We start from the raw sequence: 21,772 nt of genomic DNA on the forward strand, positions 1-21,772 counted from the left end.
GCCGCCGCGGGGCACGGCACGGCAGGGCAGGGCGGCGGAGCGCACCGAGCTCCGCTCCGCGCGGGTCTCCGCGCACCGCACGCGGCGCTGCGGCGGGGAGGGGACAGAGAGCGCGGAGTCAAGCCGAGCCTGCGGAAAGGTGGGTGTGGGGGCTGCAGACGCCGCGCTGCGGGTCGCGGTGGCGTGGGGTGGGCGGGGGCGATGTCCCCATCGGCTCCCTCGGTAGCGCGCCGCGCTCGCCCCGTTGGGGCTGCTGGCTGCGCGGCGCCCGCGGGCGGAGCTCTCGGAGGGAGAGAAATCACTAACTCGGGCCAGCGAGTTAGTGATCAACTCCGCGGTGGCGTCCTCCGCCCCGGCACGGCCCCGGGACCTCCTGGGCGCGCCGAGGGTGCCGGGCCGAGGCAGCGGGGTGAGCACCCCGGGGGGAGGCGGCCGCTCCCGCGGGCCGGGGCGGTCGCTGCCGGAGCCGCGGAGCTCCGCCGAGCGCCGTCTGCGGCGCGGCTGGGGCGAGGCGGGCGGTGCGTCCGGCAGCGCAGCCCTTCAGCCCTCGCCGTCGGAGGCTGTGGGAGCGGGGGCCCGGCCCTGCAGCCCCGGCACAGGAGGCTCTGCTCTGACACCGGCCCCGAAGTCTGCGCTGCCTGGAGCCGCTGGTGCAGCCCGGCGGTGGTCAGTCCCTGTCGACCGTCCTCGGGAGGTTCTGCGGGTGATGAAGAGCTGCACAGAACCGGCCATTAAGCGCTAAGCTGATGTACTGGTCCTCTCCCAACGCGATGTTTCAAGAGTAACCTTGACAGTCCAGTGAAAGGACCACCAGCACCTTCCCCGCTTTCTGTTCAAGGCAGCTTTGCTAATGGAAAAGTAAAATCTACAATAGCTGTAGTTATTATCCACTTGTGATGGATAATCCACAGCTGATGGAATCTGGAGTTCAAGGAAATATTTACCATTATTTAGAGAAATGTGTTATTCTTTTTTCATCATATTTTGCCCCCTGTCAAACAGAGGAGCTTATGTTTAAGGAATTGCATCACTTTTCAAATCCCTCTATCTTTGTCTAAATATAAACTGTCTTATAGGATGTCTTCAACTTGGCTGTTTTCCTTTTGTGAGTCAGAGCTAGTGTTAACTGCTTTTCATTGCTTGAACGGGCTCCACAGACCCATGACACCTCTCTTTAAGAGTTTTAGGAGTTGTTGCTCTTGTGATTGGGATCATCTGGCAGCTCTGCTTAACGTTACTGAGGCAGACAGGACCTTTTCCAGCCTAAAATACTAGAAGATGACAATAAGGTATCTTGATTTTCTTTTGATTATGCCATCTAATCAGTGCTGCAGTGACTAACTCTAGGGGAGGTCTGTAACATGTCATCTCTTTTAAGGGAGGAGGGCAGGGAAGTTGGATCTTGCTGGTGATGCATTGCGTTAGCAGCTCAGGGCTTTCTTTTTCACATCTGTAGTTTCCAAACACACTTTACTCCTGATTTTTTCTGTAATTCTAGTAAGTTATTTTAATGAGGCCCTAAGAACTCAAAACATAATGAACACAGAACACTTTTGGTAGTTTGAGTGCAAGTAATCATAAAGGGGAGTTGGGCATTTTTTCCCATACTCTGTGAATAGGAATTTATAGCTTCTTGCCCCAAGAAGAATGTTCCCTGTGGGGCTGATGTTAGTCTATTTGAAAAAGTCACTTTCAGTGAAATGTTTAAGGCTTTTCTGCTGGAGGAAATGCAGTTACATTGTAGTCATGCCACCCTAATTTCCCATCTATTACTCTTGATTTTCTTCAGGAGTATGCCTTAAAAGTTGCATGGCACCTTTAAAAATTCACTAAGGTAAAACAGTGAAAATAAAAAGTACTGTAACATTTTGAGTGTAGAGTGAAAGCACCATTTTGGAAGTTAGCCCAGTCACCATTTTGTGATAGCTTCCTCAGGTGAAGGAATTTCCAGGTGGAAAAAAAAAAGGCTGTGAAGAATTATGCAGTGGAAAGTAAGGGGTATCCTACCCCTGAGTAAGAGTGTTTGCTGTGTTGACTGAGATTTCTCTTAACTTGCACATGTTGATTTCTTATCTGTATTTCATTTATTCTCAAGTTTCTGTGTGTCTCCTAGACATGGTATGGATAGGAACATGTAAAGTCAGGGAAGTGTGATGATAGCATGGTGTTATGAGCTATAGAATGGTCAAAGAGACGTACTTTATGGTTTGGTTTTTTTTCTTTTAGATTTGTGTTTAGATCACCTCAGTCCTCTGTGGATGTGGGATGTTTAGACACCAAAGAGAATATAAGCCATTTATAAAGTCCTCAGTATGAATGGGGTTTTTTTCCTCCTGGTTGACTATTTTGTCTTTGTACTGTTTAAGGCTACTTTTACTAGAAGTTCACTTCTTAAGTAAGATGAATTCATCAATAGGTACTTCCTGTATTTGTAGTGTTGTTATTAGATTAAAGCATACATTTTAGAAAACTTAAAAATACCTTTTTAAAAAAATGCAGCTTATAAGGCTATATGGGATGTCTTCTGTTCTATTATGAATAAAATTATATTAAATGCCTGCTCTGCAAAATAGTAGCTGTTAGTTTTCTTTGGGGAGAAGTGTGCTGTCTAAGTAATAGTGCATTTGTTCTTTCTTTCTTCTTCCCTTGTAACTTAATGTCCATTTCCAGTGTCTAGCTGGTAAGCTATCATTGCCGAGGTTGTACAAAAGTGTTTTAATCACAGGTGTTGGGATAATATGGTGGTAAGACAAACTTGTCTCCTGTTTTTAACCAAGCTGGAATGCCATAGCTAACATGTGTGCAGAGAAAAACCAAGTCCTTCAAGGTAACACTTAATTTTCCTAGTCCTGGGTTGGTGATCTGGTGATGTTGGGGATTTGAAAAATGGATGAATTAAAAAGCCTTGACATTAATTTATATTGTATCCAGACATGCCAGTGAATTCATTAATACACTTTTGCATATGACTGCAGCAGTTAGTGCTGGTTTAACTGTATAGAAGCATGTTTAAATTTAGGCTTTTGGTTTGTGTTTCTTGTTCTGGGTCAGGAAATGCAAACTAGGATATATCTAGTATTTTATCAGTGCTAATAAACTTGTGTGATTGTTTACAGTTTCTTCTTGTGTAGCATTCTTTGGTTATACAGATCTTTAATTTTATCCCCAACAAATTTCTTAAGCTTGGAGAAAAGGAGAGGAAAATAGTAATAATAATTCAAGACAAGCTGTATTAACAAGAGAAGGACTACTGGTTTTCCTGCCTAAATGATGTCATAGAACATTTAGGCTGTGGTGTGCACGAAGAAACTGGTTTTAGGGAAGTGGGAGGAAGGCTATTGCCTCTTACTACTTTTTTTCCCCTCCTCTGGGTAATCTGCTATCATGGAAGGGAGTGATGATTTTTCAAAAGCAAATGCACTTCTGAAGCTATATATAGCAGAAATAAACTCATGAAATATATTCACTGAGTAACTGAGGGCCAAAAAGATATCCGACCATTTAACAAAATCATTGTATTAAAACTCTTTCAGAATTGCCAGTATCCTCTTCCATCCTGAAAAAACCTTTTCCCAGTAGTCCATCTTCTTTTCCAGTATACATTTGTTGGAGGCCCACTTGACTTCTGGCATGTGTTGTTCATTGTGGTGCTCTAGAGCTCATAGGTGAACATTAAGCTGCCTTTTTTTCCATCTTAAGCTTAAGCAGACATCCTCTTCACCTGAGGTTTTTGACACAGACAGTGCTGTGGGGCTTCTTTGTCATAAGTATAAGAGATTCCTGTGTAAATGGGGATTGCATGACTGTGAGTTAGCTTCATAAATTACATATTCCTACTTTCCCTTTCATAATTTTTCTTTGCACATAGTTTTGGGAAAGGATTTCTGCTGTGCTGAAGTGCTGCAGGTCTGGGAGCAGTTTGGACTGTAATGTTGCTGTGTTCTTTACAAGACAGCACTTGTATTGGATTTCTGATGCTTGGAAGACCCAGGTTTCTATGTGTCTGTGTTGTCAGTTTCAGAATTTTATATGTAGATAACAGTGGTAATCTACTGTCAACAGCCCCAAGGAAAAATCCAGACGCTTCTGTTCTATAGCATTTTGATTTCCTTAGTAAAACAGGAGCATTGGGGGAGCTCAAGGTTGTTCAGTGGTGCAGAATTCTTACCACTGGCTATAAATTCAAGTTACTGAAGTTATGGTCATGAACTGCGGATTAAAGTCCAGCACTAAAAGCTGAACTTGGGGGTTTTTTGCTCTTTAAAATTGGTTCTAGTCTTGCTGTAGGCATGAGAATGGTGCCAGCTCCAGGACACTTGTTTTTTGTTTTTTGGGGTTTTTTTGGTTTTTTGTTTTTTGATTTTTTTTTTTTGTTTTGATTGTTTGTTTGCTTGTTCTTGTTTTTTTCATCTGCCTTTGCTGTCTTGTGTGGTTTTAAACTTCAGACACTTCCACTTCATTATCTCTTTCTAGAGATTGCATATATTTTCTATATATGTGAAGTTTCTAAGTAGTGTGAAACACACTGTGTAACTGCAGGTCCATTAATAATAGGGCAAACCTCCACATTACATGTATGTGTATGAGACACTTAGGATGGAGAGACTTTGGAAAACAAGTTTCTGGGTCGGTTGGGTTTTTCTTGTCAATGCGTAAAACAGTACACTTAAATGTATAACAGTAATAAATAATAAACTTGTTTTGGAGTAGATTTCAATGTAAGAAATTAACATACTCCTACTTGAGTTAAACTAAGCCATGGTTAAATTATTAAGATTCTGCTGCTGTGGAAACAATTCCTTTTTCTTGATGCGTCACCATAAGATAGAACTGGAAATGTAACTTTTGTGAAACTTGGTGCTTGCCTGCAATTCATCTGCAAAAAAGAAATACTTATAATTTCTTCTTGCTAACTGTGCTGGCCAACAAGTTTATTATTGACACATTTTGTTTGTGGGTCTCCTTTTCACAAGCCATTCTGTGTTATGTTTGCGGGCTGTTTTAGACAACACTCTTTGTATCTTGCAAATACTTGTCTGGAGAGCCAAAAGTAATTCCTTAACTTTACTTACAGTTTTTTTCCAGGGTTGTTAAAGTGCAAAATTGAGATGTAATCTAATATTTTTCCTACCTTTCCACTTACTAGTGTGTTTAGGAGGAGGGGAAGAGCAAACAACTTGCCATATGCAGTATACACTTTGAAAACTCCCTCTTGGTAATTAATAGAAATTCTAGGATGTTCAAGAGCTTCCTCTTGAATTGTTTGCCTTTAATGGGCCATTATCTGAGCATATAAACTTTCTGTATTCATTTAAAGGGACACAATGCTTAGTTCAACATTGGATATGGATATGGAAAGAAAGAAGGAAAGACTATGATCAGTTATTGACAGACTGGAATTATGCAGTTAGAGTGAGTTCCTGTTAGTTCATTTATTTCTTTGAGCTTGTATGGCAGGTTCCTGACAGTGTAATACAGTGTCCAAGTGCTCTAATATGCCCAGAGGTTAGTGACTAGTCTGTTAGCACCTCTGTGATTTTAATATAAACATGGCAAATAGTTTTTTGAAGTGACAATTGTGTAGGTTAACAATCCTCTCTACCCTCTAACAGCAAACACTTGTAAGTCTGTAGGATGCCATGCTCAGAGATGTGCTCTGCTCATGTGTAAAACTGCAAAGGGGCTTCTTTCTGGCTTCCTGGTGGCCATCAGTTCCTTGCTGGTAGGCATCCACTGCAGGTGGATGGCAGGCTCTGCACCTGGGCCTTTGCCATGTTTTTCGTTGCCTGAAAGTTACAAGATTCACAGAGACAAAAAAGTGTCTGGTGTCTTTCCACAAGAAAGGGCCAACAAAAACCTTGTACTCAGCTGCCCTTAGTGTCTTAAGGAAAGATTTAATGGTGGGTGTTTAAACTCCAAATTTACAACTTAGTTTTGTAATTTTAAAATCTAGATCTATGCTGAAGGGGTTGCCTTAAAGAAGCAGTCTGACTTTGAAATACAAAAACCTCCAGAAGATCACAGAATTGTAGAACAGCTGAGCTTGGATGGGACCTCTGGAAGTTCCTTTTTACAGTTTTATTATACCATTCTCTTTAGGAGAAGAGCTGTGCTAAGCTTAGCTGGTTTTGGACAGTGCTCTCAGGCCCATGGTGTGATTATTGGGATTGTCTGTGCAAGGCCAGGAGTTTGACTTCATGATCTTTGAGGATCCATTCCAACTCAGGATGTTCTATGATTTGTTTTGGGAGATACAGAAAGGATGTTGCAGCTTGTAAATATAGAGGCTCACTAGTGTGAGGGGATATCAAACAAAGAAGACTTTGTTTTGTAAGCAGACAGCTGAGTAAAGTCAGAGGCACATTCACAGATGGAATGGAGTTCTTGGTTACTGGAACTGAAATTTTCCTAACTTACATTTTTTTGAACCTTAAATGGGGACCTTTTAAGAATCATCTTACATTGTGCCCAAGCTATTATTTTTTGTCTGATCAGTACAGAATTTCAGTTTCAGTATGTTCTTTGAAAAAGCATTATTCTTGACTGATTTTAGTAAAACTCACAACTGAAGAAAATTAACTTTTCATTTGTTTATTTAAAACATCGGTTTTACTGTAGCCTGTGTGCATTTGCAGCTGTTCAGAAGTGACTGTCAGAGGAGCAAAGAATGATTCAAAACCATATGAGGTGCTGGATGCTTCCCACATCACTGGTAATGTATGATCTGTATTTGAAAAATGTAAGCAAGACTGAATCTTTACATGTTTTCATGTTTCTTTTTCTGGGCAATTGACTAGTTTGACTATAACATCAGACTGCGTTTGCTGTAAGTTAGGGTATTTGTATCACTTTCCGTTTACCAGGGCTGAAATATACATACAGAAATTCACGATTCAAGTGTTTGTTTTGAAGATTCTGATTTAATTTAACTCCTGTGGAAGCTAAAGGCTGTAGCTGACTTGACTGGAACTTGAACAGAGCAGGCAGGCAAGCTTTGTCCCATAGAGTTGCTTTAATGTTTCTGTTTCCTATGTATTTAGTAAGGCTTCAGATGTTCCTTTAGTATGTAACTATAGATATAGGTAATGTGTTTCTTAGATGTAGAGACACAGTTACAGTATATAATCTATTGCTTAAATATCAAAATGCAAGATTAAGGATTTGCCATAGGTGATCAGTTGTACCTTGCAGAGTTGTTTATTACTTAGACACAGATTGTGTTTGTGGTTGAGTCTGGGCTGTAAACGAGTCTTTTATGTCAGTTCTGCATTGACTTGTGAGTTATGCTGTCTGCTTAGGCACCTGATTATCTTCTGACCTGAGGTGTCCACATTTCCTGTCAAGTCAGTGGAAGGAGTTGAAAGCCTTGGGGGCATGAATCACAGCACTGTAGTGTTTCACAAAATAGTAATGACATTACTTCAGTAAGCAGTATTAAAAAGCATGATCAGAAATAGCTTTTATGTGCACTGGGTGTAAGGCAATACAATTTTGTGACTACTGTGTTAGCTGAAGGTAGCTGTGTCTGTTGGGTTACACCTCATTTGCACATCTTGACACATCAGTGTCCCTGCTTGCCCCAGTTTGCCAAGGTCATACTGAATTGTGGATGGTTCTTGTCCCCAGCCCAGGAAATCAGATGCATGGGGGTGTCTCTTGAGAAAGCTTTGGGAAGGTAAGCTAATTGGTTATCTGTGAAATTTTTCAGGAGGAAGCTAGGACTTAGGACCTCTAACTTACTTTAATGATTTGATGGCATCTGAAATATGGCATTTAGTGTCTTACAAGTAAATTCCTTGTGTCCAATATGATATTTTAACTCAGAGCCCTTATGTAACCAAAAGCTTACGTGACAGCCTTTAAAGGATTAAGAAGCCAGTGTGCCTATAGTTCGATAAAGGAATTTAGTAGATGGGAGCCATGTATAGGGCACCTTCAGAGCCTTGTAAGAATTACATAAAAGACTAGTTTCAGGTTCTGTTTGGTTGCTAGACAAGGTTTCATTTTAGGGGACAAGAAGTATGCAATTAAAAAATATTAGACTTAGTAACTTTTAATTTTTTGGGGGGGTAAACATTATGCATTTTAACCTCCTAAAAATAAAACTTCCAAGATAAGCTCTGTAAGCTAAGAAATATACTGGATTTAGTCGTCATGTAAAACAACAGTGCATTAAACTGCCCTTCTTTTTCTTTCAGTGGTGGTTATTGTGAAAGATACCGCAGTGTTTTGGAGTGGGAGTATAAGGGTTTATGATGGTTCCAGATGCCTGTGGGTCCAGTTACTTCTGTATAAATCTTCTCATTTATTCTTGTAGAAATGATTGTTTATTTGTCAAAGTGGGCAGGTCTGGGCTGAGGCAAGGCTTGATCCTGTTGTCCTTGGAGTGCAATAACAGGGTTTCTGCATTCCCCTTAAGGGGATGATAAGACCATGTTTGCAACTCTGCTTTCTGTTCTTCTCCACTAATTTATTAGAGAGCTGATTTGGTTTTCTGGATGTTTGGGCAAAGAAAACTGAGAATTCTCCAGTAGTATTAGACTCTTGTTTATTTCATGTTTGTCCCCTATGGAAACTTATGAAGCGGGATATAGTCAAGATGCTGACATAGCTTGTGATTAGTCATTGTTTCAAACAGTAATAGCTGATGTCTTCAAGTCTTAACTTGAAAATACTGATTTGTTTTGTGTTCATGTTTGTCCCCTATGGAAACTTATGAAGCGGGATATAGTCAAGATGCTGACATAGCTTGTGGTTAGTTACTTGTTTCAAACAGTAATAGCTGATGTCCTCAAATCTTAACTTGACAATACTGATTGGTTTTGTGCGTGAAAATGGGCTTGTTATTAATTCAAAAGCTAAATTCACAGTTTTGTTTTTGTTTTTTTTCTATTCCATTTGGTTACAGTGGAAAGTGCAGGAATGGATTGTCTTTGACAGTAACCCAGGTACCACTGGGTGCTAAGGGGGGTTCCATTTGGTTACAGTGGAAAGTGCAGGAATGGATTGTCTTTGACAGTAACCCAGGTACTAAGGGGGAGCTTCCTTACAGCTCTCTCTGAGCAATGATTAAGCTGAAGAATGCATTTGTGCAGCCTTGTAATGCTGACCTGGTGGTCCCATAAGTGCTTAGCAGATGCCAGACTCTCCCATACATTCATGAGCTGGGTGTGGTGACCCCTTCAGTTTCTGCAGAAGGAAATTATCTAAAATGAGTTGATCAAGGTGATATCTGTAATAAAACTGTGATAATAATACATCTTTCTAGTTCTGTTTTTATAGATTATCAGCCTATCAGACTTTATCTTTTAAGCAATTCAGTAAGAAACTTTTAATCAACTCAATATGCATTTGAAGGCCTCTTAAAAATTTGCTAATTCTTCCCATGGAGAATCTTGCTCAATGTATAACAGAAATATCTTCCCTTTCCAGCTTATAACAAACCCGTTACTTAGGTTTCTGAGTAAAACAGGCAGTGATGTATATGGACTGGTTTTCTGTCTCTTTCATTGTGCATCTGTTGTGTCTTCCTCTGTGTCTGATATAGTTTGTGCATGTACCCCACACATAGTCTGTGCATGTCTCTGCACAGAAGGAAATGAATTTTCACAGGTGGAGCGATAAAAGCCACCCTTGTGAAGGTGTAGTGTCTGGGTGTTTCACAGGGAGCTGGTTTGGTGGCTATGAGCATTTTCTCACTTCCTGATGGTGACAAAGCAGTAAATCCCAGGTTGTTTTTCTCTATGTTCCCCCCACTATGTGGATTTATTTCATGTTCTTACAGCAAAGGCTTATCTGAACTTCAGGATGTTCCCAGCTTTGACATGAGTGCTCATACTTATTTTTGCCTTTTCATTTAATCATTTTTCCTCCCTCCCTTTTCAAAAGGGTGGCATGAGTGAGGTTGACAATTGATATCTGTTGTGACTAAAAGGGAGCCAGCAAAGGCTTATCTGAACTTCAGGATGTTCCCAGCTTTGACATGAGTGCTCATACTTATTTTTGCCTTTTCATTTAATCATTTTTCCTCCCTCCCTTTTCAGAAGGGTGGCATGAGGTGAGGTTGACAATTGATAATCTGTTGTGACTAAAAGGGAGTCTTGCTTTTTTGATAGAGGGATGAATACATAATTTTGCATGCAGTAAGAGGAAAATGCTTTTCATTTCACTCAGTGAGCTATGCTGAGTAGGGATCAGAAAAGTGGAATCCAGTGGAATCCACTCTGTGATATAATGTATTGTAGTATGTTATGCTGAATAAAATTTCCTGAAAATAGAAAAGAGATATTAGAGGACTCCCAGGAAATGCAGCAATTCCCCTAGAAACATGTCTGAGATGGGAGGAAATGAGTGTTCAGTGCTACTGAAACACAGAGAGGTGCAATGAGTTGTCTTCTGAGGTGTGGGAGCTATGGGAGGTATTTATCTGATTAATGAACCAGTAGCACTGGTTCAGCTGTCTTCCATGGACAAGGATTATTCCTGTAACGTGGTCTCAGCTGTGTCTAATCTCCTTCTAATGTCTCTCTGTTATCTGCCTTTATAATTTTGTCTGTTTCTTCCTCATTTCTCACTGTTTTCTTATCTTAGCAACCCTTGTACATTATTTTAATAGTGAAGCTGTTATCTTTCAAACCTCATTTAGCAGTCCCCAGGGACTTCTTAAGGGCTTTAATAGGTGTGTATTTCCCTGTCATGTGTCAGTTTAAACATTAACTTTGGCATCTTTGGTCAAAGAATGTTGACTAGAGATTGATTTCCTCTATTTTTAGGTGAGTTCTCACCTTTCTTCGTGTTCTTATTTTCTCCTTTAAATAATTATGCTTTTCTAGTTTATGTTGGAAACAAGGTAACCACTGGGAAGAGTAAGATGCGACTCAGATGACTGGAAAAGGGGAAGGATTGTGCCCACCTGTAAAAAGGATAGAAAGGAGGATCCTGGAAGCAACCAACTTGCCAACCTCACCTCTGTGCCTGAGAAGGTCATGGAACAAACAGGTCCTCCTAGAAGCCATGGTAGGGCCCATTGAGGACAGGAAGGTGACTTGAGACAGCCAGCACGACTTCACCCAGGGCAGGTCCTGCTGATAAGTGGTCCTCTATGTTGGAGTTACTCCATCAGTGGACAACAGAAGCTACAGATGTCATTTATCTGGACTTTAGACATGGTTCTCCCCAACATCCTTCTCTTTAAATGGGAGGGAGAAGGATTTGCTGGGTGGACTGTTAAATGGATAAGAAATTGGTTGGATAGTCACATCCAGAGGGTAGTAGTCAACAGCTCAGGGACCAAGGGGCATCAGTGACAAGTGGTGTCCCTTAGGGATCTGTAAACTGTGTTATAGACATAGGGATTGAGTGCACCCTCAGCAAGTTTTCAAGTGACACCCAGCTGAGCGGTGTGGTTGACAAACCCAAAGGATAGGATGCCATCCAGAGGGACCTGGACAAGCTCAAGAACTGTACCCATGGGAATCTCAGGAGTTTTAACAAGACCAAGTGCAAAGTGCTGCACCTGGCTGGGACAACCCCTGGTATCAGCACAGGCTGGGGATGGACAGAGCCAGAGCAGCCCTGCTCAGAAGGACTTGGGGGTGCTGCTGGCTGAGAGGCTGGACATGAGCCAGCCACGTGTGCTGGATAATCTTTAAGGTCCCTTCCAACCCAAACCATTCAATAGCTCTGCAGTTGTGTGACTTGCTTTGTAGTTTCCATTTCCTTCTACTTTCAATTCTACTTCCCTTTCACAGTGTTTCTTCTGAGTTGCATACTTTAAATGAAGCAACAAAGTTATTGATGATAAGGGATGAAAGGTAAGTGAGTGTTCTGCAGATGCCACTGTGGTATGTTGTGGATCTTTCCAGATGTGTTATTACACTCTGTGACAGGATGTGAAATATTCCACACATTGAGTAAATAATAGCTGTTATGAATAAATGCTTTTAAATTAGCAGAGTTGGATAACTGGTTTCTGAACATCTTAAAATAAAAATCCTGAAGAAATGTAGATAGAATAAGGAAGGACCTGGAATTATGCTAATTAAATGGTTGCTTCTTAACTCTGTTGTGGAACAAAAGAAGCCAATGCTTTGCAAGTGCTGAAGGGTCACTGAAAAGAAAAAGACAAATTTGAAATTGTGGGTGGTTGTTTGCCTCAGTATGGTGCTGGCAAGTCTAATATACTTTGTTATGTGCAGAGTATTCTGTGTTTAATTAAGCTTAAAATGTGAGTAATGTATATTCAAAGGCAAGATAAATGCATCTGTTATCTTTTAATCTTTCATTGAATTGAGCAATTGATTTCAGTGTAGGATTATCTGTATTACAAAGGTACAGGACACTGAAGGGCTGCTTCTGGTTGGCATTTTTCATTGTTCTAAAATGTCTTAGCACTTTAAGTACTGGCAATATCTATGTAGTACTTTGAATTTTGTATTGTATTTCTTTAAAAATTATTGGTTAAAAGTTATTTTTAGTATACATAATTTGTAAATTAATTACATATTTATGTGTACCTGAGATCTTTGCTTTCTAAGAGGTGAATTTACATCTCTGCATAACCACAATATTTTGGTTTTTTTGTTTTGGTCTTTGGCCTGAATGGACATCTGAGGCAAAAAAAAAATCGCAAGATTTATTAGCAGTATATCTTTGCTTGATTCTAGATGGAAATCTCTCAGTTCTCTTGGGGGTCCTATGAAATTATTCTTTCCTACAATAATAAAATAGTCTCTCAAGTATAAATGATGCTAGAATTGTCAAGCTGAGTGAGCAACTAAAATTAATGAGTCGCAAAGAATTCCAAGTATGCATCTGGCTATTAGGGCTATACCCGCAGTTTTGTGATATCTTTATTTGGGAAAACATCTCTTGCTTTCTTTACTTGCTGTGCAGATGGCCGTACAAAAGATTGCTCTTTGAAGAAAGACTGAAACATCAGTAGGCATAGTAGATAAAAGCACAGAATGCATTTACACTCTCTTTCTTAATTTCAGAATCTTTCTCATGAGGATTTAGAAGCAGCTCTTACAATGATGTAGCTTTTGGGAAATTAGTATCCTTGTAAAAGCTAGTTGAAAGCCTTTTAAGAAGTTGTAAGAGCAATATTTGTACCATGTGCTATGTGCCTACATTCATGGCTCCTTTATTATAGATCTTGGTTTTCACAGAGTTGCCTGTCCTTGCAAACCTTTCTGTGTAAAATTTTCTTGGAGAGACAGAAGGTTCTAAAATACTAATAGATCTTGTAGTCCATAACACATGTGTACTTTGCAAATGAAATGCTTCTTTCTTTTTTCAGCAAATGGAGTAATGCAAATCCTTTTTTGAAGAAAAAACCAAAACCCTAAGCTTCCCCTTTCCTCCTTTCTCCCTGCCCAAAGTATTTTGGGATATTAACTTGAAAAATGTAGCTGACTCTTCTTTTAATTTTTGAAAACTTTCTAACATATGGACAGGAATAGTGAAAATTTTTAATTACTGCAATCCTGGTAATATCCCACTTTTTAAAAAGTGATTAGTTCTATTGGACTCTTGAAAATATATGAACTTGAAGAGTAAGTTCAGCTACCTTAGTGATGAATTACCAGAAGAAGACACATGTAAATTCCATTTAGGGTGCCCTAAGACCCTAATAAGGATCTTGCTTCTGGGGTCTGTTTTTTTAACTTCCCTTGCTATCTGTGTTTCACTGGTGTTTCACTGGTGGCCTCGCTGTACTTGTCAGGCTGAATAAAGGCTGTTAGTTCACATTCTGACTCAGCAACACCCCTGAAATGTATACTGTACATCTGCATTGCATGTAAACTCACTATTAAAAAACTCAAACAACTTTTTAGTATTTCTTATATCTACCAAGGCTTGGATTCAGACCTTTGAGTTTCTGAGTGGGTCATTTTGCTTGAAGACTGAAACTTACATAGGCAACCCTGAGAAACTGTTGTGATGGTAACATGATAGCTGATACTTACTAAGTAAGGATGAAAATCTTATTTACAAAGTGATTGTGTGCAGAGTCAAATAGGTCTGCGTTATCTCTCTGGGGTATGGGAAATTTTTGGTTTGTTTGGTTTTATTTTGCTTTTGTCTTTTGTTTATACTGTGTTTAATGTATTTTATCAGTGATAACATCCATGATAAAATGCATGGCTGAATCCTTGCATAATGGGGAAGCTACTGAAAGAGCTCTTAAATATAAGTAATTATCTGTGAGGCTTTACCTACCTGTCCTGAAGATCTCTCTCAGGGATTTCTCCCATTATTGAACATAATGAACACAGACCATCATTAACTTTAAAGATACTTGTGTGCCTCACAGGATTCTGGGTCTCTGTTGAATGGATGACACTTACTGATTTTCTTCCTCTTGGAGGAAGACATTTCTCCTCTCTTTTAAGTCTGTCCTGTCACTGTTGCACATTTGTCTTCATATAAAAATTAGTAGGGATTCCCTTTCTTTTCTTATTTTCTTCTTTCTTAAGTTTCTTTCTCATTGTTCAGGTGTTACATACTTGGGCTGCCTTTCTTTTATCTTCTGTTCCATTCCTTCACCAAATTTCACACAGGTAGGGGTGGTTAAAAAGACTAGTTGCATCAGGTTGCCTACTCAGGTTTCAGCATGATTAGTGTGAAAGCTTAATATTGAAAGAAGATTTCAAAGAAAAGTGTTAAGCTACCAGCAAAAATGTACAAAACCTTGATATTTAACAAGATGTAGAATACCGTGCACACTTCAGTAAAGAGTACTGATCACTGCACTCACAGAAATGTATTAATAACAATAATCTGTATAAGATTTTAACAATTCCAGAGCAAGATCCTAGTTGCTGCAAATTTGCTTAAAAATATTTTCCTTCTGACTTCAGTGTACCTTCTCACAGTTCTCTAGCCTTGCCATTGTATTATAACAGGGAATACACCCCCTGAGTAAAGCTATTTTTGATTCCTTTCAGGAATGAATAGAGGAGGGAATTGTGTTTCTGGTGAAGCCAGAGCTGTGTACAAGGAAGTACTAGATCTGAATCATTTTTATTACAGTTGTGAAAAGGCATCAGAGTGGTAAATAGTTCTGTTGTATAGCAGGAAAGACAAAAGACAGTAAACATTTGCATTTGATCTTGAATCTGATTTACACAGTTTATTTAACAAAGCTATCTGCTTTGATTGTAGAAGAGCAGGAACTTTTGGTGATAGGTGAGTAGCAATTTGAGTTTCCATTTATGCCTTTCCTCTGGTGTTTGCACCTTGAGCTTACTGGGAGTCAGATACCTCGAAGCAGTTAATAGATCTGCAAAAGCCAGAAGGAATACTGCGCACATTTGAATGCTGAGCCAACATATGTATGTTATTTTAGGAAACCTGACAGGTCTTAGAGTAAACTTAAAAGTCACCAAATGTGCTGGTACATTGAGAACACATCTCCTCAGTGTGAATACAGCTGTACTACCCTCCTGACTACTGGGAGATAACATCCTGGAAGGGTGAGTTCTCCTAACAGAAGGCAGAGAAAACCTGGTGATGTTTGAAGGACCTAGTTCTTTTTCTCTGTGAAGCATAGTTAGCATTCTTTGCAGCACAAGGGAGGAGAGAATGAGGTAACCTTGTGAGAGCTTCAGAGGCCACACTGACTGGATTTGAAAGCGCTGTATGAAAATGTTCTGTAGTTTTCTGTCCCAGCAATAGTGTAGCCTGGGAAGAGGGCTGAAGACTTTGGTTAATATCTTCAGGGTGTTGACAAATTGCAAATGAATAAAGGTTGCATGGGCTTGAAGAGAAGATGAAATTCATCTTCTTTCATTGTCAATTACAGCAGAAATAGCCAGAATAACATGTTAATTTCAAGTAGACTGTTCAGTGTAGATTTAAAAGCCCTGAAATATTTTGAATCACATTTGTTCATGAAATTTGAAGCAAGTTGTGAATGTTGTTCTTCCTTTCACCTACACCCCTCTATTCACATTTTGAAATTATATTGCGATTGTACCACTAATTTCTATCATGTAATTGCAGTGTTGTAGGTTTCTGGCTTCTCCTTGAATAAAGGTAAGAAAAAGGACATGATTCCTATTGTCATTGAAAGCGTGTTGTTGAATAATAACAATGAGGGCATTTTATTAAAGCTGTAAAACTGTCCTAGATCTCTCTCTCATCAAAACACTGTTCTTCAAACAAGACTGAAATACTCCAAAATGTAGTCTACCAATATATGTGAACTAGAGGACACAGGCTCAAAGATCAGACACAAAGTAGTGTAAGCACTTACTGAAACTAATTTTATGTAAAAAGTGGTAGCAGGTAATTTCTTTTTATGTCTTTTTTTGAAAGCACACTCAAAAAGCTAATAAAAGCAGACTAGTGTGGATCAGAACTGGTGATATTCCACGGGTATGGCATTCAGATCCAACACTTTGCTCCTAATTCCTTTTCTTCTGTATCACATGCATGGTACTGCCCACTCCTTCTCCCCCCAAAAAATACATACTGGAGATCCATACATTGGGAAATTATTTAGTCTCCTGTAACCAGCTGAGTTCCTTATCACTTCTGTGTATTCAGGTTGTGGTATGAAATTTGCAGATTTGAATTGCTCAAGGCATTCCTCAAAACTATGTCAAAACAGTAAGCACAGGACAGGGCCTACAGCTTGATGGAGTTGAAGTAGAGGTGTTGAACAGAATGTAGTACTGTGGTGAAAAAATAATCATGTACCTGGATTATCATAATAATTTTAAAGGATATTGGGGCTGATTTAGCATAGAGACAAATCTTTTTTTCTTAAACTGCATAATGAGAGGAAACATTGCAGTAAGAGACAGACTGTTCCTGCCAGACACTAGAATTATGACTATATTGATAAAGTTAGTTGGGATGATTTTTTTTTCCCTTTCTAAGGTGGAGGTGGCAATTCCTCTTTTAGAATATGATTTCTGAGATCTTCTGTTAATGTGTGCAACAGTGAGACTGCCGGAAAATGGTTTTCTAAAAATGCAATCTCTTAAGTCGACCAAATACATCATTGCAAGCAGTTTCTCTTAATCTACAAGTCAGTGGGCACCAATCCTGTTTAGTGGTTTGAGTTTTCAAAGAAAAACATTGATGTCACACTGAAGCTTGCATAATGCCAGTGGTGGCCGCCTAATGCATAATATTTCTATGAGCTGTTCTAAATTCTGGACTTCACTGGTAGTGCAGGTACTGTGCATCATTTTATGGAAATAGAAATGGATGTTATTCTGGATACTCTTTTCTGCATTATTTTCCATGTTCAAGATTCAGAGTGACCGAAGAAGGTCCTTTTGCCTATCATTTTCCACCAATGGGCACAGCAATGTTTGTAGATATTTCCAATTTGGCAAAACAAATTTATGAAGGTAATCAAAGAAAGGTCATTTTGAAATGAAGCAGGAAGGGAAGGGCAACCTTCCCCTATGGATGCTGTCCCTGTACTCAAGTGAGAATGGTTTGGAAATCAGACCTTTGCATATGGGTTTGCTTCTTTCTTTTTTCCTTTTTTTTTTCTTGTTGGTTTAATATAGTGGATATAATGGAGATAAACCCAGGTTAACCCTTCTGTTATAGTATGTGGAGGGCTGTCTTTGAACTAAAATGGGAAGAGGGAATCTTATGTGGGACAGCAGGACACAATTTATGAATGTGAGTTTTCAAACCTAGTGTTTTATTTCAGTATACTTTCAATTTTCATCCGTTTATGTACTTGGCACAGAGTTACCACTCATTACTTTAGGGGTGACCATTGAATTGTTTTTTGTTTTTTTTTATTTCATATTTTGGAGCATTTTCTATTATTGGACCACCTAAAATGTAGCCATTTGCCAGTGAAGTTGATAATATCTTTTGCTGCTTTGGCTTGAAGGAAGAGCTGTGCTCTTGCTTGTTGATATCCTCTTTGTTTTGTATGATTGTGCTTGGAGGTGGTAATTGGCACCTTGCTTTTTCATACTATTTAAGGACGCCTTGTAGTTAATATCCTTTGCTGTTCTTCAAGGCAACTGATTCACGTATTCAGTAATTCAAAGAAAACCAAAAGGAAGTTACATGGAATTTCTCTTTTGGCAGTGCTTGGTAAGCATGTTTCATCATCCCAGAAATTCTGTTCAGTCAAAGCCTAATTTTGGAAAAGAAGAAAAACTGTCTGTTTCTGTCTGGAACTTGCTTGATACAAAGCAAGCAATTAAGCTTTCTGCCTGAAGACTTGTAATTTGTATTTGAAAAAATTAATAACTGTAAGGGAAAACTCAATAGGAGTTGGAATCTTAGGTTTTGCATTTGATTTCAACTGTCACTAAAGACTTGACTGCTTTAGTTTCTTCACCTAACCTCTTTTTATGAATATGCTCGGTGTTTCTAGTTTTCTTCTCCTTTGGGAATGCTTGATGGCTGTCATTGTGGATTTTTATTTGAGTGAAAATGACAACTTGAGTATAAGTGACAGTTTTCAAATCCACTTTTAAATAGATATGAATTTGGAAAATTCTTTGGAGATAATATCAAACCCCTTGCAATGCTTTTAATGGGTCTGTGGGATTTCTTCAGCAGCTGACAAAGAGTCCATCTTAAAACGCTGTCAGGATCACCATTTATCCTTTGCTCATTGCACTGTCTGTGGTTTTCTGCAAAAGTGCTGAGCTATCCCAGCATGGATACATGTGACTTATGAGTCTATTGCATACCTTTGTCTTGTGCATAAGCCCTGCAGTTACCGCATGCTTATGTGTCACAAGCACAGGCAAGAACCTGGTGTGTAACAAGGAATGCTCAAGTAAGAGAGGAATGCTTGGCAGAGCACTGTAATTAAGCATGGCGCAAACAGGACATGTCCCTCTGTTGAATATGAGCTGTATATTCTGCAACCAAAATGTCCAAGTGCATGCTCATCCTTTTCATGGACAGATATTTAGCATTTTTGACCTGTCAAATGCCAAATGACAGGATTATCATGTGCTAAAATAGAAAGCTCTTACTTTGTTCAGTTTTAAATTTGAATTTCGAAGATTTAGATCTGTATTTCTTCTAATGCTGTTCAAACTATTTTTCTCCACCAAGACAGGGACAATTGTTTCTGATTTTGAAATGTCAGATTACTAGTTTCTTTACTACTTTTTAATGCATTTATACACTCTGGCAGTGTTTATGAGTTTGAAGTACTATGCAGGTGCAGCTGAGGTATAAATTGTATAAATGACATTAGTAGTAAGTTAGACTAAAGGATATTAAAACAAGCCAAGCAATTGCTTGGTCCATTTATTTATTTATTTATATCTTGTATGCTTAAAGTGGGTTTCCTTTGGATTAGACAGATAGCAATGACATGCTCTGATTTCATGTCCTGGGGCAAAAAAAAAAATACCTTTATACTACTATATACCTAATAGTAGCTGCAGCTAGTTCTCTGTTCGTTCTGTTTCTAAGGCCTGCTTTCTCAGCTTTCTGAAAATCTTATCCTCTTTACTGTTTCACACAGGAGGTTACCTTGAGATGGTGTTAACTGCTTAGAGAAATGTCAGTTGTAAATAATGTATGTTTGAGTTACCCCCAGTGGGGGGAACTTTTAAAATGCTTTCAAAATCTATTTTCTGAGTTTCAGTGGAGTTAAACTACATTCTGAACAAAAACTTCCTCATTCTCCTGTCACCAGAAATAAGTTGATCCATTGTTTTTGGTGTTCTACTGTGAGTAAGTCTTAACTGAAATCGTGCCTGTCATTGGTACCCATTTATTTAGATTTTATTGATATTTTCTGCTTTGAATTTCAAAATGTCACCTCCTTATGCTACAGAGAATGCTGTAAAGAATCTGTTTTATCAGTGGGTATAAAAGTGCTTGTTTACAATGGGCAGTTGTGCTTGTCATTTTATATATTAACTGACCAAACAGGGAGCAAACCTGTGGAAAATCGTGTGGAAGATAAGCCGTTGAAATTCAGCAAGGTTTATTTTGAAATATTACCTCAAAATTTCTCATAACTGTTCAGGGAGAAGTTGCAGTCTTATTTTTTATATACCCAGCATTTTGAAAGATACAATTAAACTATTGAGGCTTGTAGCCTAGTGTTTTACTGATAGTTACATGTTCTAGTATCTGTGAAACTGCTTTTACTTTTTTTGAGCCACTGCACAAATTGCTCAAAAATCTGATTTTAAGTGTTAATTCCACTGTTAAGCATACACAATAGCAATGCTAACTACTTGAACTTTTTTTCTGTCTGTTCAGATGTGGTTATAGGTTCAGGGATTTATTTTCTGTTTTAATTTCAAGTTTACAGACTTTCTTAAATTCAGATGATCACCTACTGGTGGCCCATATGGAACAGGAACCATTCTTAACTATGAGCGAGACTATTTTGTGCATAATACTTCTTTTTGGCCTGCTCTATTTATCATCTTACTAGAATAGGATTATGCTCCCGGGATGTTGATAAATGTTGATGAGTTGTAGGCTGAGCACTATTATGCATGAACTGTTGTATTTGAATAACCAGGAATTGTTATTGACACATAAAGGATGTGTTTGTCTCTAATTATCATACTGTTGTTGAAGTGGTTATCTTTTTATCTTGACTTAAGAGTGGAAGAACTGGCAAGGCTTGGCAAGTCCTTTGCCTCCTATCAAATTTGGGTTTCTTGCCAGTGTCACTGAAGCAATTTTTAATGTGCTCTTATTAGACTAGAATTGCTTGTATCATTTTTCTTTTCTGCAAAGTCTCGGCTCAGAGTTTGTCAGCAGGATTGTGTATGTCCCTGTGATGCTGTGTTTCGAAGAACGTCATTAGTTACTTTGGCCCTGTGCATTGAGGCTTGCCTACAGGAGCTGTGGTGACTAAGGGAGATGCTACAGCCTTTTTAGGTCATCGTCAAATCAGGCTGCTGCTGTCATTCTGCAGAAGTTTTGCAGCTCTCCCTATGAAGTTCTCCATCTGCAGTTTTGAAGTCCTTGCTGCCCTTGCTAACCACATATAAGCAGAAAGTTTTTGATTCAGTGGTATATAGCTTTTCAGATGCATCTTGTCTTCTTTCCCACTGCTAAGCTGCGCAGTCTCTTGCATAATTACTTTTTATTTGAAGAAGAAATAGCTCCAGCTGGCTACTGCTGCTGCCTTACTGTGTGCAGGCAATGATTAGGTGTTCTGCCTTTCCTTTCGTGTACCTCCCTACTCTCTCTCACTGCTTTGCCTGTCCTTTGCTGGTACCTTCTGCAGTAGTCTCTCTCATGATCTGCCATCCATTACTTAAAACCTTATAAAAGCGAGTAAAAAGAAGTTTTGTTTGCTTGATTCCTTTGTTTTCCCTTCCCCTGTTCTTATGAACTTGGAATAATTGCAAAAGTCTTGAGTAAGCACAGGCTTTGGATCCTGTTTGCTGCTCAGTGTGTTTACTCAAGCTGTTGCTGGTGTTCCTTGTGCAAACAGCTGCTGGTGGTTTTAAGTTGATCTTTTGTTTCTCAGTTGGTTAAACCTGCCCAGGTGCCCTGTGAGCTGGAGGTTCCCTATGGTTGTGGCACCAGGAGTGGTGAGGGCTCGCTGGCGTCCGGGCTGTTGGGTGGCCTCAGCCTGGGGCATGGGACACCTCCCTGGGGATGAGGTCAAGCTCGGGCTGGGGTATCAGCCCACCAGCAGGTGTGGGGGGACTGCATCAGAAGAAGTTCTGCTGAGAGGAACTGTGGTCTCACAGGGCTGTAGGGATGGCCTGAGGCCAGGCTGGGATGTGGGCCCACAGGTGGGACTGGCTTGGTGGGGCTCATGGCCCCCTGGGGGCAG

General features: G+C 39.6%; 1 protein-coding gene across 2 annotated transcripts in view; it reads left to right on the plus strand.

Moving 5' to 3' along the window:
• Nucleotides 1–21,772, plus strand: part of STXBP6 (syntaxin binding protein 6) — a 91,122-nt gene continuing 69,350 nt past the window's right edge. The window contains exons 1-2 of one of the 2 annotated variants that reach the window (XM_039705526.1): nucleotides 1–139; nucleotides 6,636–6,712. The gene's annotated coding sequence lies outside the window, so the exon portion shown is untranslated. The remainder of the gene's footprint in view (nucleotides 140–6,635; nucleotides 6,713–21,772) is intronic. The other variant, XM_039705525.1, reaches the window with a different exon arrangement.

Source organism: Passer montanus, unplaced genomic scaffold, assembly GCF_014805655.1.
Source record: "Passer montanus isolate IOZ18808 unplaced genomic scaffold, ASM1480565v1 scaffold18, whole genome shotgun sequence".
NCBI lineage: Eukaryota > Metazoa > Chordata > Aves > Passeriformes > Passeridae > Passer > Passer montanus.